A 16,390-nucleotide genomic window follows, 5' to 3' on the forward strand; every position below is an offset into this window, starting at 1 on the left:
TTCGTAGGTGTTCAGAATGGTTTGATCCCTATTCAGCTGAATTCCCGAGACCAGATGAAATCCAGGTCTCCTACTCCTCTGCCATCTTGCTCCGCCCCCTAGTGTCCTTTCTTCTACAAGGTATTATGATGGCTAATTAGTTACATTAATGGTAGTTATAACAGCTTGAAATGCCTTGATTTGCCAATAAAAAATTAATGAAAGAAAATGAAAAATTGATCCATAGCTCTCTGGATGGCATTTTAAAAGATCTGTGCTATAAAAATAATTTCTAAAAGCCCTTCTAAATGTTAAGAAGGTAAGAAGAATTGCTGTTAATTAAATACTCAATTAATGCTTAGTATACATGTTATATCATTTGTAGCCTAACTTTATAACACAGTGGACCTATATACATGATGTTTCTTACATTTTATAGTATATTTGTGCTTTCTTATATAATCAAAGCATATGGAATGCCAATGCCAATTTTATAGGCCTTCTAAAAGGAATACAATGAACAGTATACTAAATTAGAAGAAATAAATGGGATCTGTCCTTAACTTAGAGTATGGGTATGGGCTAGTCATTGATTTTTCTATATCCTAGTATTCTCATCATTAAGTTGAGATGATCTTTATGGTCTCTGAAAGTGCTCAAATTCAATTCATAATTTTGTTGTTTTCAAATTATTATCTTTAGGATTTAGGATATTAAATTTAGGAGATTTTAAAATTGAAGTTTTGCCTTACAATGTACCTAAAATATTGGCAATTTGACACCAATTTTGAAAAATTATACACCTCCTCATATATTTTTTAAGCTGAATCTAAATTTTATCTCAAATACATATATATATATATATATATATATATATAGCAAGTTATGAGGTCCTCATTGAAAGAAATGAGACAGAAATTAAATTCAAGTAGGAATTCACTTCCCAGGGCTCATTTATCAAGTCCTCAATGCAAAACTGCTTGCCATGCCTACACATACATATGGCAAAGAGGTTTCATCTTAGGAGCCCCTCCTACTAGTCGTGACTTGCTGGAGTTATGATGAGGTTTGTGAAGTTGAGTCTGAGCCCTTCGAAAGAGTGCCACAGCCGATGAGCGATATCTGGCAGGATGGCGAGGTGACAGCATAAATGACCTACTGGTCCTCCCACCTTAAAGTCAGAATGACTCCACTAAACTACTTTATTTTAACATTAGGTTATCTCAAGATTGGTTCCTAGAATTCTCGATGAAGATACATTCCAAACAATACTCATTTTTAAAAGATATATGAACAAGATTTTTACTTTGTCATATACATAATATCACCTGTAAATGTAAGCAGATTTTCTCCATGTAAGAAGAAAATGCAATGCATATATCAATCGAGAAAAATGGAATTTATTCACTATTTATTACTAGACAAATAGAAGAGAGTGCACATGCTTTGTTTAAGGAACTGAATTAATTTTAGTATGGCTGAAAAATAAAGGGCAAAGGAGTAAGCAGTAAAGATCTCCTGGCAGAGACTAGGTCATGAAGGACCCTGTAATCTATAGGGCTGATTCTTAAGGAAGAAGGAAGCCACCAGCATTTTAATCTTCTTATGGGATCAGATTTACACTGTAGAAAGCTACCCCTGGTGGCAGTGCTGGGAATAGACAGACTAAAGGGCAGTAAGACAGGAAAAGCACTTGAGAGGCATGAGGTATTCCAGCTGAAAGATAATGTTGAGGCGAAATAATAGTACTTGTAGTGGGAATAAAGAGAAATGGAAAGACTCAAGATTGTAACAGTTGGTATCTCCCAGACTTGATAATCTGTAGGATGTAGGCAGAGGAATGGAAGGCAGTGTCACTAAATTGGGGAATAGAAGAAAGGAGAACAGACCTGGAGTGAAAGACAGAGTCCAGATTTGAACATACAGAGATCAACCCAGTTAGACATGTGGGTCGACAGCTCTGAAGAGAGGTCCAAGCCAGAAACAGAAGTGGGAATTTGGGGCACAGAGATACCGCTGAAGCTTGGGCAGGAGGAGACTATATAGTATGGAGGCAGGGCTAAGACAGGAACACCAACATCCTAGGGCTGGTGCAGGAAGAGGAGCTTGAGAAGGGAACTGAGAGAGACCCAGAGCATTAAAGAACAGGAGTAGGAGGGGTCATGGAAAACAAGGAAACACATCCCTCAGAAAGAGAGCATCACAGGTGTAAAATGCTTCCAAGGTGGAAGTCAAAAAGAACCAAGGTATGTGGACTGAATGTGTGTCAGAGTATTTATGGGTGAGAAGTTTTTCCCTGCTTCGGTCACGTAAGAGAGAGCGTGGTGGATTGAGAAGCAGAGAGGGGGTGGGAGGAGGAAGCTGCAGTAGCTGTGGAGGGGCAGATGGGCTCCAGGAGAGTTTGTTATGTAACACAGGAAAGATATGGACAGTTTTTAAATGATGGGAAAAGTTTGTATACAGAAAAGCATTTAAAGACAGGAGAGAGAAGGTATGCTGGAGTTGAGGTAGAAATGAGAAGAGGAGGCTTTGCTGAGCAGAGTTCCGGGGAAGAGCCTCAGATGGAAGGAGGGACATCCCAGGAGGGAAAGGGGAGGGGGCATGCTGATGGAGCATTAAGTTTGTAAACTCACTCGAAACTCTTCTCTGACCAAAGCTGGAATCTGCCAAGAGAACTGGGAGAAGCAAAGGATGGGGATGTAGGGAGATCCAAGAGGAACAGAGAATGTGGGAAGTAGCCATGTGAAGGAGAGAGAGCACAGACTATGGAAATGGAGTGGGGTTGTTCTACAGCTTGGACATCCTTTTAAGGTTGCTGGAATGAATTTATGGTGGCATCAGTCTAGGTGTGCAATCTTTATTGGCAGCCAAATGCAGACAGCAGAGGGCAAGCAATTGTATTCATCTGGGTTAGAGTTTTGTGGATGTGACAGAAGCATAATACATTAGGAGAGTTGGGGATTCTAGCAAAAGTGTGGCTCAAGCAATAGTCCCGGGACTTTAACCTGGATGAGGAGGGGAACTAAAAGTAATGAGAAAGTGGTATTTATAGTCTGTGTTTACAATGCTTCTAGAACAAGGAAGATGCAATGGAGATGGACAAATTTACAATACAGTAGAGATCATTGATGGAACAAGATGTCCAAGGAGATAGGAAAGAATGAAACCATGAGTAACCGGACTTACCCTCAGGAGGAGAGACACGCGTTCCTCTGAGACAGTGAGGAGAGACATAAGGATTGATAACAGGTGTAGAGTCATAGCTAATGGAGATTCAGGGTTGATCTGTTGGAGTCACATTATTTTTGGTACAATAAATGTTTACAAAAATAAATAATTTAACTACTTGCCTCATTTTAAGAGAATCTACAAAGTAACTTATACTGGTTAATTAGAGAGAGATTGAGAGATCATGGTAGTTTCATAATAGTTTAAGTCAAACATTATGGAAAATAGAGTTAAGAAACTTATGTGAGCAAGGAAATTTTCTTTTTTTTTAAAGATTTTATTTATTTATTTGAGAGAGAGAGAGCACGAGCAGGGGGGAGAAGCAGAAGCAAAGGGAGAAGCAGACTCCCCGCTGAACAAGGAGCCTGACATGGGGTTCGATCCCAGGACCCTGGGATCATAACCTAAGCCGAAGGCAGACTCTTAACCGACTGAGCCACCCAAGTGCCCGGCAAGAAAATTTTCTACAAAAAGCATTTTAACGAATGTAGGTCACCCTAACAAGCATTTTTAGTCTCGAGGTTATAAGTCAACATTCACAAAACAAACAAGATTCCTCAGCAAACTGCTAGTTATTGTTTATAGTTTCAAGCTCCCATTATGTTTTCTAACCAAGTCTCAATTAAAGAAAAAGGAGCTTAGCTCCAAAAAGAACTAGAGGTCCTTGGGGAAATGGCTAATTTCAGGATTGGGGCAGGGAAAATACAAAAAGAACCTGGAACATGTTAGAGCAGATAGTAGGGCAGTGCTGAAAACTGACGGACCCATGTGTTAAAAGGATGATGGAGCTAAACCAGGAAAGCTGACATAGGCTGAATCTGGAATAATTTGATCATTAAAATTAATAATGACAGAAATGGATTATAACCCCCAAAAAACACGTATCCATACCAATAATAAATAAAGGGAAAGGGGAGAGTATTATGGATTGAATTGTGTTTCCCCCCCAGCCAAAAAAAAATCTCGTATATCTTAGCTCCCAGTATCTGAGAGTATTATCTAATTTGGAGACAGGGTCTTTACAGAGGTAATCAAGTTAAAGTGAAGTCAGAGTGGGCCCTAATCCAATATGACTGGTATCCTTATAAAAGGGGATATTTGAATGGAAATATGCTCAACATCACTATTCATCAGGGAAATACCAATCAAAACTGCAAGGAGATATCACCTTACACCTGTTAAAATGTCTAGAATCAAAAAGACAAGAAATAACATGTGTTGGGGCGCCTGGGTGACTCAGTTGTTAAGCGTCTGCCTTCGGCTCAGGTCATGATCCCAGGGTCCTGGGATCGAGCCCCGCGTCGGGCTTCCTATTCAGCGGGAAGCCTGCTTCTCCCTCTCCCACTCCTTCTGCTGTGTTCCCTCTCTCGCTGTGTCTCTCTCTGTCAAATAAATAAAATCGTTAAAAAAAAAAGAAAAAGAAATAACATGTGTTGGTGAGGATGTAGAGAAAAAGGAACGCTCGTGCACTGTTGGTGGGAATATAAATTGGTGCAGCCAACTGTGGAAAAGTATGGAAGTTCCTCAAAAAATTAAAAATAGAAATACCATGTGATATCCAGTAATTCCACTATTGGGTATTTACCCAAAGAAAATGAAAACGCTAATTTGAAAAGATATATGCACCCCCATGTTTACTGTAGCATTCTTTACAATAGCCAGATATAGCAGCAATCAAGTGTCCATCAATAGATGAATGGATAAAGATGTGGTGTGTGTATGTATGTATATAATGGAATATTATTCAGCCATAACAAAGAATGAGATCTTGCCATTGTGATAACATGGATGGACTAGAGGGCATTATGCTAAGATGAAATATGTCAGACAGAGAAAGAAAAATACTATATGATTTCTTATATGTGGAGTCTAAAAAACAATAAAGGAACAAACAAACAAAAAACAGAAACAGACCTGTAAATACAGAGAACAAACTGATGATTCCAGAGGGAAGGGGGTCAGGGGATGGGCAAGATAGGTAAAGGGAGTGGGAGATGTAGATTTCCAGATGTTCCAGATGTGGAATGAGTAAGTCACAGGAATCAAAGGCACAGCACAGGGAACATAGTCAATGGTAGTGTAATAGCGTTGTGTGGTGACAGACGGTAGCTACGCTTGTGGTGAGCACAGCATAATCCCTATGTTGTACTCCTGAAACTAATGTAACATTGTCTGTCAACTATGCTTCAATAATAATAGGGGTTGGGGATATTTGAACACAGACATACACGGAAGGAAGACAACGTGAAGAGATATAGACAGAAGACAGTCATCTACAAACAAAGGAGAGAAGCCTGGAACAGATCTCTCCCTCACAGCCTTGGAAGGAGCCAACCACACTGACACCTTGATCTCAGACTTCCAGCCTCAGAATTGTGGAACAATAAATTTCTGTTGTTTAAGCCACTCAGTTTATGGTACTTTATCATAGCATCCTTAGCAAACTAACACAGGAAGGAAAGTCCTTTCCAGTAGTAAATGCGAGAGAAACAACAGAATTAGAACATTGCCAAGACAGTAACAGTTCATTCTGGCAAGAACCATGAGTAGATGCCAGAATGCACTGGGCAAAAGTGTGATTAGGACAAAATACTTGCATAGTTTCAAGGGATTCTCCCCACAGATTACTTAATTGCAGAAATGGTAACTTCAAAAGAAGCCTGACAGACACACCTTCAACCAAATGATAGAGTTAATATCACCAATAAATGGGACAAACTGATATCATGTGAAAGATAAATCTTGAACTTGTAAGCTGAATCTAATCATGAAGAAACATCACAGATACCCAATCTGACATTTTACAGAACAACTGACCTGCACTCTTCAAAGCATCAGTAATGTCATGAAAGACCAAAAAGCCTGTTCCAAATTAGGTGAGATAAAGGAGAAAACTAAATATCACACAACACATAAGCCTAGATTTAATCCTGGATCAGAAAAATAAACTGATTCTCAAACGCATCAGCAAAAATAAAAATAATATGTATGTATATGTGTGTGAAATATAAGGAGTATATTCTACTATTCTTGCAACTCTTCTGTAAGTTTGACTATTTTTCAAAGTAAAACGTTTAAAAAAAGGGATTAAAAACAGAAGGATCTATTCAAAATACAGTTTAAATTCATATCAAAAATTAAATTTATAGAAACTTATATTTATACATAGTTAACCGTTTTCTTTTTTCAGAGAACAATATTTACATTTCAAACAAAATTTTATAATCAGTTGAGTATCTTGTTTACTTGACATTTACTTTCTCCAGTACCCTGAACAACATTACTATATTTGTACAAATCACAGACTTTTAAAATTATAGCCCTCACAGAACTGTAAGATGGTAAAGATCACTTCTACTATAAAAGGAGACATGAAGGGAGAAGAGGGGAAAAAAATTAATAAAACCTTCAGCTTTCCAGAAAATTTATTTAGCATAATTTATACAGCATAATTTGTTGATTCCTAAATTACCTCTGAAGTATTAGTTCTTAATATTTATAATTTATATGGCCATTATGCAAACACATAAATGATGAACAAGTGTTCCATTTAAATTCAATCCTCCAAATTCAATCCATTTTTTGTGCTCAGAAATACCATTCAAACTCAAACAAAAGAAGAAAATTACATAATCCTAGGCAAAGAAAGGTCTGTCTGGATTAAAACATGCTGCTTGAGATCACTCAGTCCAGTAACATTTGCTAGGACCCAGAGTAATGTATATCTTTTTAAATAATCATTTATTTTACATATATATGGACTTCCATTTTTTTCCCTTTTAGACAATTATGATCAACAATTGGTGTAACAAGGAAGTTGAGACTATCATCAATTGTGAAATAGGATAACCTGCAACTCTTTCTCCAACACTCCAGAGTGATGCTAATTCAATATGTCCTTGCAGTAACTGTTCTTCCTTCTGACATACAGTTATCAGAGTTCAGCTCTTAACCGTGACAGCATCTAAGTCATTGTTAGTCTCTCATTTTTGGCTCATGCTTTGACCAGTAGGAATCTCATGGAGCAAACAGTGTTTCACAGACTACCAGCCTATAAAATTATGAAAAAGTAACACAGCAATATTTCTCTGATTCAGTCCCCTTCCATTGAATTCAGGTAACAGACCCATCTAAATCCTCTTTCCCAACTCAAAGCAAGGAGAAGAATGCCTGGGAAATCATACATTAATGTCTTCTTCCTCATTTCCTTGTCTCCCACGGTTTCTCTTTGTGCAATCTTTGCTAATGTATCTAAGAAACAGTGTGTTTCCAATGCCTATAAAATCCCAGCTCACCAAGGATGCCAGCTTGGTATCAAAACAACTATTCAGAGTTGCTTTAACATGTGCCTTTCTTGTCCATGATAGAACTCAAAACAGCATTATGTGTGTCCTCTTTTTTTTTTTTAAGTCTTTTATTTGTTTAAGTAATCTCTACACCTGACATGGGACTCACACTCATCACCCCAAGATCAAGAGTTATGCTCCTCTGACTGAGCTAGCCAGGTGCCCCCCATCATTTTATATAGAAGTTCTTATGACACACACTTTAACTTTCTCTCTCTCTCTATCTCTCCCTCTCTCTCTCTCTCTCATACAGTTCCCTCTTGATATCTGTTGAAAGATAACTGGGCCAGAAGCTTAAAGATGATCACATCTTGGTGTAACCATGTGCACACCCTACCCCACTCCCACTTAGGCTAGAATTTGTGGAACATAATGCCACAAAGGAAGGAGCTGTACAAAGAGAGAGAACTCCGGAGATTCATAGGAAGGGTCCACCTCAAACCTCTGACTGAATTTTTTTTAATTAAAGTATACTTGACACACAATGTTACATTAACTTCCACTGTAAAATACAGTGACTCAACAACTCTGTACATTATGCTATGCTCACCACAAGTGTAGCTACCATCTGTCACCACATAATGCTATTACAATACCACTGACCATATTCCTTATGCCATACCCCATTTATTCTTGTGACTTAGTCATTCCATAACTGAAAGCCTGTATCTCTCACTACCCTTCACTCATTTTGCACATCCCCCTAACCTCCTCTCCTCTGGTAGTCATTCATTTGTTCTTAGTACTTATGGGTCTCTTCCTGCTTTTTCAGATTACACTTATAAGTGAAATCATGTGGTCTTTCTCTGTCTGACTTATTTCACTTAGCATAATACCGTCTAGGTCCATCCATGTTGTCACAAATGGCAAGATTTCATTATTTTTTATGGCTGAGTCTCTCTTCTGTTCCATTGATCTATGTGTCTATTTTTATGCCAGTACCATGCTGTTTTAATTACTACAACTTTGTAGTATACCTTGAGATCTGGGACTGTGATACCTTTGCTTTGATAGCAAACAATCTTTGCAACAACAGCTTTGTTCTTTCTCAAGATTGCTTTGGCTGTTTGGGGTCTCTTGTGGTTCCATACAGATTTTAGTATTATTTGTTCCAGTTCTGTGAAAAATGCTATTGGTATTTTGATAGAAATTGCACTGAAACTGTAGATTCCTTTGGGTAGTATAAACATTTTATCAATTAATATTTAACAATATTAATATTAATTCTTCCAATCCATGAATAAGGAATTTCTTTCGTGACCTTGTAGAGTTTACAACCTAGAGCAGAAAATGCAATAATCAAATAAATAAAAGTAAATAGATAATGTCGTGTCAGGTAATAGTTTTTGAAGAACAATAAAAAAGAAAACAGCTAGAGATTGAAAATAGACAATTTTAGAAAAGATTCGGAGAAATAATTTCTGAGGAGATGAGTTTTGATCAAATACTTAAAGAAAGTAATGGTTCATGAGACTATCTGAAAGAAGGTCATTCTAGAGAGAGCAAACACCAGTGCAAAGGCCCTGGAACAGGAACATGACTGACATGCCAAAAAGTGGCAAGGAGATGGCTCAGAGAAAGAGATGAAAAATGTGAAGTAGAGGTTAAGAGACATGGAGGAAAGACAGGAGATCTTAAAGAATATAGTATAAGGATGGGGAAGAGTCACCATTCAAAGAAACACTGGCTGAAAATGTGCCAGAAATCGTGAAACAGTGCATCATTAGACTGAAGAAACATTATGAATCCCAAGTAAGAGAAAAACATCCACACCCAGACAAGTTGTAGTGAAACCTTGGAATATCAAAAACAAACAAATAAAAATCTTGAAAACAACTCTTCACAGTAAACTGCTTTTTTCTCACTCCTTATTTTTCCTGGATTCTCTCCCCAACACTTATATCTCATTCTAAGACAAAGAGAAGTGATTCATGCAACTGAAGGAAAAGCAGGTATGCCTGGCTCTTGTTTCTCTTTGAGTATCTTCCTACATTCTGAAAGTGTGTATTTTGCCTTGTGGGGAAAGGAACCTGCATCTACAGGGAAGGTGTGAGGTCACCCACTGTGTGGATGATTACGTGATTTATAACTTTAGTTTATTCAAAAGGACATCCAGCTCTGACTGCAGCAATCAGAAGAACAAGCTTTTATTTTTCTATCCTTCAATACTCATAATAAAGTAGTGAGACTGCTAATATACTAGAGTCCTAAGGAAAATTATGTTCATTTATTAGTCAAAAGTTGACTAATATAATCTTAGGACATGTAAAAAATAGCACTGGTTGAATCACTAAACTAGCATAGCAAATTTTATTTTATTTTATTTTTTAAAAGATTTTATTTATTTGAGAGAGAGAGTGAGAAACACCATGAGAAGGGAGAGGGTCAGTGGGAGAAGCAGGCTCCCCGCTGAGCCAGGAGCCCCATTTGGGACTCGATCCCAGGACTCCAGGATCATGACCTGGGCCAAAGGCAGTCACTTAACAAGCTGAGCCACCCAGGTGCCCCTAGCATAGTAAATTTTTAATGTCACCTAGGTTTCTTCCCAAAGTATGTTTCTCATGTCCTTTATGTTCCCACTATCATTTTTAAATTGTTTAGGAAATGCCTTGTTTTTCCCCTGAGGTGAAATTCCCATAAAATTAACTATTTTAAAGTGAACAATTCAGTGGCATTTCATGCATTCACAATGTTGTGCAACCATCACATCTCTCTAGTTCCAAAGCATTTCCATTATCCCAAAGGAAAACTCCAGTTTTCCAGCAGTTACTTCCCCTCCTATCCTCACCCCCCTCCCCAGGCCCTGGCAAGCACCAATCTGCATTCCATCTTTATGGATTTACCTATTTTGGACATTTCATATAAATGGAACCATACAATATGTATAACTTTACTTCTGCCTTCTTTCACTTACCCTAATGTTTTCAAGATACTGACATGTATCAGTACTTCTTTCCTTTTCAAAGCTGAATAATATCCCACTGTATGTATATACCACAATTTGTTTATCCATTCATTCATTCGTGGACATTCAGGTTATTTCCACCTTTTTTGTTAGGAGTAGGGCTACTATGAACATGCATGTCCATCTATTTAAGTACTTGTTTTCAGTTCTTTGGGCTTTAATAAGACTAGAGCTTTAATTCAATGTTTAAATTTTTAGGGAAGACATGTCTTTTAAATTTTACAATGCTACATTATATTCTGTCATAATTCTAATTAAGACATTCAGTTATCCCATTCAACTTTTGTCTCTAAAGTAATATTTAAATTTTGTCTCACTGTTTTCAAGTACATGTCATTTATTTTGCATAGGTTATTACCTGTAAGTATAAATGATACATTAAAGAATTTCTATATACTTAAATAATTTTCAGCAAGTAGTATCTATATCTTCAAATTTCAAAGATATTATGCAATGCTATTTTATTGGAATATTTAACATATTTTTTAACAGCTATGCACTATTTGATATATTAAAAACTTCTCCCAAGAACATGATTTAGTTTAAATTCTGAAATGAGTCTTTGTTAAATTTAGATTTATAAGCCTGTAAAATTATGTAATGATAATTCTGGTGGTTCTTTTTCATTGGTTGGAGTTCAAAACCTATTATTTTATCTCTATCCAACTTAATTGAATGCTATTTGCTCAAACTACCATCACCTATAATAAATCAAATATATTCCTAGCAAACTTATTCAACAAAAATATCTCTTATCATTTATATTAAATGAAATCCATATTATAATTGTAATTCTAAAGTTAAAAGAAGTACAACATTTTCTAAATAGATTTTAACAGTCAATTTTCTTTACTATCCACATATCCTCAGCATAAAGGTCTACTTTGAAATTATCCTAATTTTAATCTTTGATCATCAGTTCTCTCATAAAGTTAAAAATACAACTACATTCTTGAACCATCATGATAATTTATTGTGGTCAGACCCTTTGTCACCAAATAACTGCCTTTAGCTGGAATAAGTCCTCATTTATGGACTATATCATGATTTTCATTTACCTAATCTGGCTATATGGACATATAAACATGTACATCCACAATCTAACACATAAAGTTTTAAGAAAAGAACACAAAAAAAGCTCTGATTATCTGGTATTCCAATTTTTCCTAGACACCACTTAGAGTCATTATACCATGAGGAAAGCAGCACTGTATACTGGGTAAAACAAAGACCTAAATAAGCACTCACAGCGTACATCATGATTGCCATAACAGGTGTGTGACAGGGATAGAACTTTACAAAGGAGGAGGAAAGCTGCTGAGCCTGGCTGTCTCATGCTTTCCAAGAGAAGTAATCCTGAAGGGAGTTTTACACAACATACAGGGAATTGCCTGGATCATGTAAGGAGGGATCATGAGCAAATGCAAGGCTCAGAGGCCAGAAGCATCATGATGGCTTCAGAAAACCAGAAGTCATCTAGTACTGGTGCTTCAGAAAGTGTGAAGGATGTTAACCAGAAGAGGTAAACAGGGGCTAGCCTACCCACAGCTTCATAGGCCATGCTAAGAAGCTTTAATTGAATTCTGTAGGTAATAGGAGCTACTAAAAGGTTTTCTTTTCTAAGCTCTTTGCTTAGTCCAGTTAAGACATGACAGAGTTAGAATGAATGGCATTAGCAATGACAAAGGAAAAGATGGAATTTATACATATATGTAGGGTGTAAAATGGGTAGATTTCAGTGTCTGATTAGAAGCTTGAGCTGAGGTGTGGCAGAGGTAAAAGAGAGAAAAGTAGAGCATGATTCCCAGGTGGAACTTGTCTCAGGTTGAACCCAGTTCAAACTTTGCCATGAATTGTGACCTTGGCGTCCACTCCTCACAAGGAGGAGTGAGGCAAGGAATGACTCCTTCTAGGACAAATATGCTGTCATCGGACATTATGAACCTAGTCTTTCTGGGGACACAGAGGGACAGCTCCAGTGTGAGCAGGAGGCTGGAGGAACAAAGATCATAACAAAAACCCTAAAAAATTAGAAAGACATTTAATACTAATAGCCACAACTTCTCATACATCTTTAAATACAGATATGTTTGACAAGTTTGGAGCTCTATAATTCATCCATCTCACGTATAAAAGGAAACACTAATATAAGTTTTTTTGAAACATAAATTTTGGGGGCACCTGGGTGCCTCAGTCAGTTAAGCATCTGACTCTTGATTTCAGCTCAGGTCTTTTTTAATTTTTTTTTAAGATTTTATTTATTTATTTGAGAGAGAGAGAGCACAAGCAGGGGGGAAGGGCAGATCCCAGCTGAGCAGGGAGGCCAATGGGGGTTCAATCCCAGGACCCTGAGGTCATGACCTGAGCCAAAGGCAGATACTTAACCTACTGAGCCACCCAGGAGCCCCTCAGCTCATGTCTTGATCTCAGGGTCATGAGTTCAAGCCCCAAATTGAGCTCCACACTAGGCATGGAGTTTACTTAAAAAAAAATTTAAAACATACATTTCTATAAAACTCAGTATCAACTATATTATGCCTACTTTTAATGAAAATCAAATGCGTTGCTTGATTACGATATTCTGAGCATTGGAGATGAATTTCACTTATACTAGCATCTGAAGGACCGTGTAGTAATCAATAGCATATACAAAGTGCTTGCCACAAAGGGTAAACCTTAGTTTTCTCTCTTCCTCTACAAAAGACAAACAAGCAAACAACAAATCCCCAAGGAGCTTATAAATGTTACAGGAAGTTTACAGGGTAAGCCAGTTTTTGCAAAGCTAATGATTTTTCAAAGTTCTTATAAAATTAATTTCCTTGATCAAAATAGCAACACCCCCTTCCTTTATATAGTTTTCTTTCTACAGAGTTAGTTTAAATAATACTATCAACCAATAACACTCATTCTTCCTGTGTCCAGACTATTCCAAAATTTTGAGTTATATGCCCTTTAACATCACCAAGTTCTCAAAATCTATGCTTTTTTTTAGAAGATTTTATTTATTTATTTGGCTGAGAGAGAGAGAGCACTGGTGTGTACAAGCAGGGGGTGGCAGCAGAGGGAGAAGGAGAAGCCCACTCTCCACTGAGCAGCGAGCCAGCAGCTGGCTACATCCCAGGACCCTGGGATCATGACCTGAGCCCAAGGCAGATGGTTAACCAACTGAGCCACTCAGGCACCCCTCAGAATCTATGCTTTTTTTAATACAGTATTTCCAGTGGTGAGCAAATAAATGTTAATGTTTCTACAAAAGATGATTTACATAAAAACTATAAGCAGGAAGCATTGTATAATTATAATAAAATCAGAAACTTCCTCAAAAATCCAATAACAGTGAACTTAGACTTTTTTAACATAGGAAATATTATTACAAAATTTAGTCTGTGGGTTATAGTGCTTCTAAAACAAACAAACAAACAAACAAAAACAAAAACAAACAAAAAAACTCAAAAGCCATTACCAAATCGTTCTTAAAGTTTTCTGCCTCAACTCTGTTCACGTGCAACCACTACATTTCGCCTATAATATGTATTCATTCAAAAAATAAACTGAATTCCTTCTATGCGCAAAGCACATGCATCTTTACTTAAGTATATAGAAGTAAATACCACTGACAAGGCCCCTATCCTCATAGAGATTAAAGCCTCCTAATGGTGTAGATAAATAGTAAATTAGCAATATTAATGTAAATAGGAGTAATGGATAAAAGATGTAAAATGGTGTGTCTGCCATCTTTTTCTTCCCACCACTGACCCCCCAGCCCCAGTCCCAGCTTTTTTCATGTGCTAAGATGAAGATGCTTAAGTTGCCCTGGCAGCTATTTAGCTTTTTATTATGCCAACAGAGGTACCAGGCAAGATAGTATAAACAAATAAAAACTAGAAAATCCAAAGATGTTAATGATAGAGTGGAAATTAAAAGAGCTGCTTTTGGGAGGAAAAGAATCACTATTATAAGAGAGGAAACAGCTTTAGTTAGCTGCGTTTTGACCACCTTTGCTGGCCGTGATGGAGTACCAGGGACTGGATTTATCCTCATGCCAAAATAAGTAGAAAAATGGACAAGATATATGAAACAATGGCTTTGTGTTTTCTCAAGTGGAGGCAGTAAGACTTACTGCTTTTATGGAATGCCAGATTGTGTTATAATTGGGCAGCATCATTAGAGATTTGGGGCCTAAAGTACAGTACTCATCTGGCCTCAGGCAAAACACCTCATATTTGTGCAGAGAGCACCTTTACCCTGACAGAAGGAATACTGCAATTACAGAGTCCAGAGGACAAAGTGACTGTTCTTAGATATTAACATGGAGCCAGAGGGAAATGATGGACATTACCCTAAGAATGTTTGATGGGTTCACCAAACTGAGGAAGCTGAAGAAACTGGTCATCTATTAGTAACCCATCTTCCAAGGACATCATATTTCTTAAGAAATTAGGGTCCCTGGATGGAGAAGGAACTCAACGACAGACAGACTGAGAGTGCCTCAAGGTCTTTGCCAGGTTCCAACCACTGAGATCAGATCCTCTAGAAATTCAGCTGTTGCTATGGGATAACTGGCTAAGCACACTTCAAATGAAAATGCTACTTGAAATTTGAGAAAGGTGGCCAAGCATCCTAGTAGGTCCTGGGACTGAGAAAAAAGAAGCTGAGTCATTTTTGGAGAAATAGCAACAGAGAGAAATACTACCCTCTAAGCATGATTGGGCTGGCCACTAGGTGTGATGCACGTGGTCCACATGCCCAGGATCTCTATAGCTGCAGCAGACACCTTCAGAGTCCTATAAAGGGTGAACCATGGAGTGGAGAAGACCTGGAATTCACAATGCAAAATCATACACCTGAGCTGAAGTGCCCAAGTCAGAGGTCACAAGCTGGTCACATTTGACCACTAAAATATGTTATTTGGTCTGCACAGTGCTTTAGAAATCAGAAAATTTCTCATAAAAATTTAGATTTCTCACAGGGCGCCAGGATGGCTCAGTCGTTAAGCGTCTGCCTTCGGCTCAGGTCATGATCCTGGGGTCCTGGGATCGAGCCCCGCATTGGGCTCCCTGCTCGGTGGAAAGCCTGCTTCTCCCTCTCCCACTCCCCCTGCTTGTGTTCCCTCTCTCACTGTGTCAATTTCTGTCAAATAAATAAATAAAATCTTAAAAAAAATTAGATTTCTGGCTTCTCTGAAAAGCTTGGGGAATCTGCAAACACTGAATAAAGGCAGCCTCCTTTATTTACTGGAGTATGTACCCTCCGGTCACCTTTGTCCCCACCTTTCCCTATGACCTTACATACAGTGTGGTGGACATCCTTCCCTACTTCTTCCTTTCCAATAAACCAGTTTTCTTTGAGGCAGTGATGAGCCCAGCCACCAGCAAAGTCCTCACTTTTAAAAAACATCCTTTTGCAGCTAAGGGTGGCCATGTGACAATGTTCTAGCCAGTGAAACATAAGGGGAAGACTTCTGAAGATTATAAGAAGGCTTTGCTTTTCCTCATAAAAAAAAGAAGGTACACCCCATGCCTCCTTCTTCTGAACTTGAACAAGAATGTGATAAATACTGCTGAAGGAGCCATCTTGTCAAATGAATAAAACCAGCTAGTAGAGCTTAGTCCTGAGGATCTGGAGTGGACTTGGAGATAGGTCCAAGTGAGGTGATTATATGTCAGCGCTCTGAATTCAGGCCCTCAACAAGCAAGGACCCAAGGCAGGAAAAGCAGAAGGGTCCTGGAAGTTGAACGGCAGAATGCACTCTCTGCTAATTAGAGTGTAGTGGTTTCACTCAGTGCTTTCACTTTGACCACTCAGACATCATTCCTTTAGCATTTTAGAGATCCTATCTTCTTTCTTATGTAGGTTAATGAGTCCCTGGAAG

Source organism: Callorhinus ursinus, unplaced genomic scaffold, assembly GCF_003265705.2.
Source record: "Callorhinus ursinus isolate GAN/ISIS: 27379988/994484 unplaced genomic scaffold, GSC_fseal_2.0 scaffold6, whole genome shotgun sequence".
In the NCBI taxonomy this organism is placed as follows: domain Eukaryota; kingdom Metazoa; phylum Chordata; class Mammalia; order Carnivora; family Otariidae; genus Callorhinus; species Callorhinus ursinus.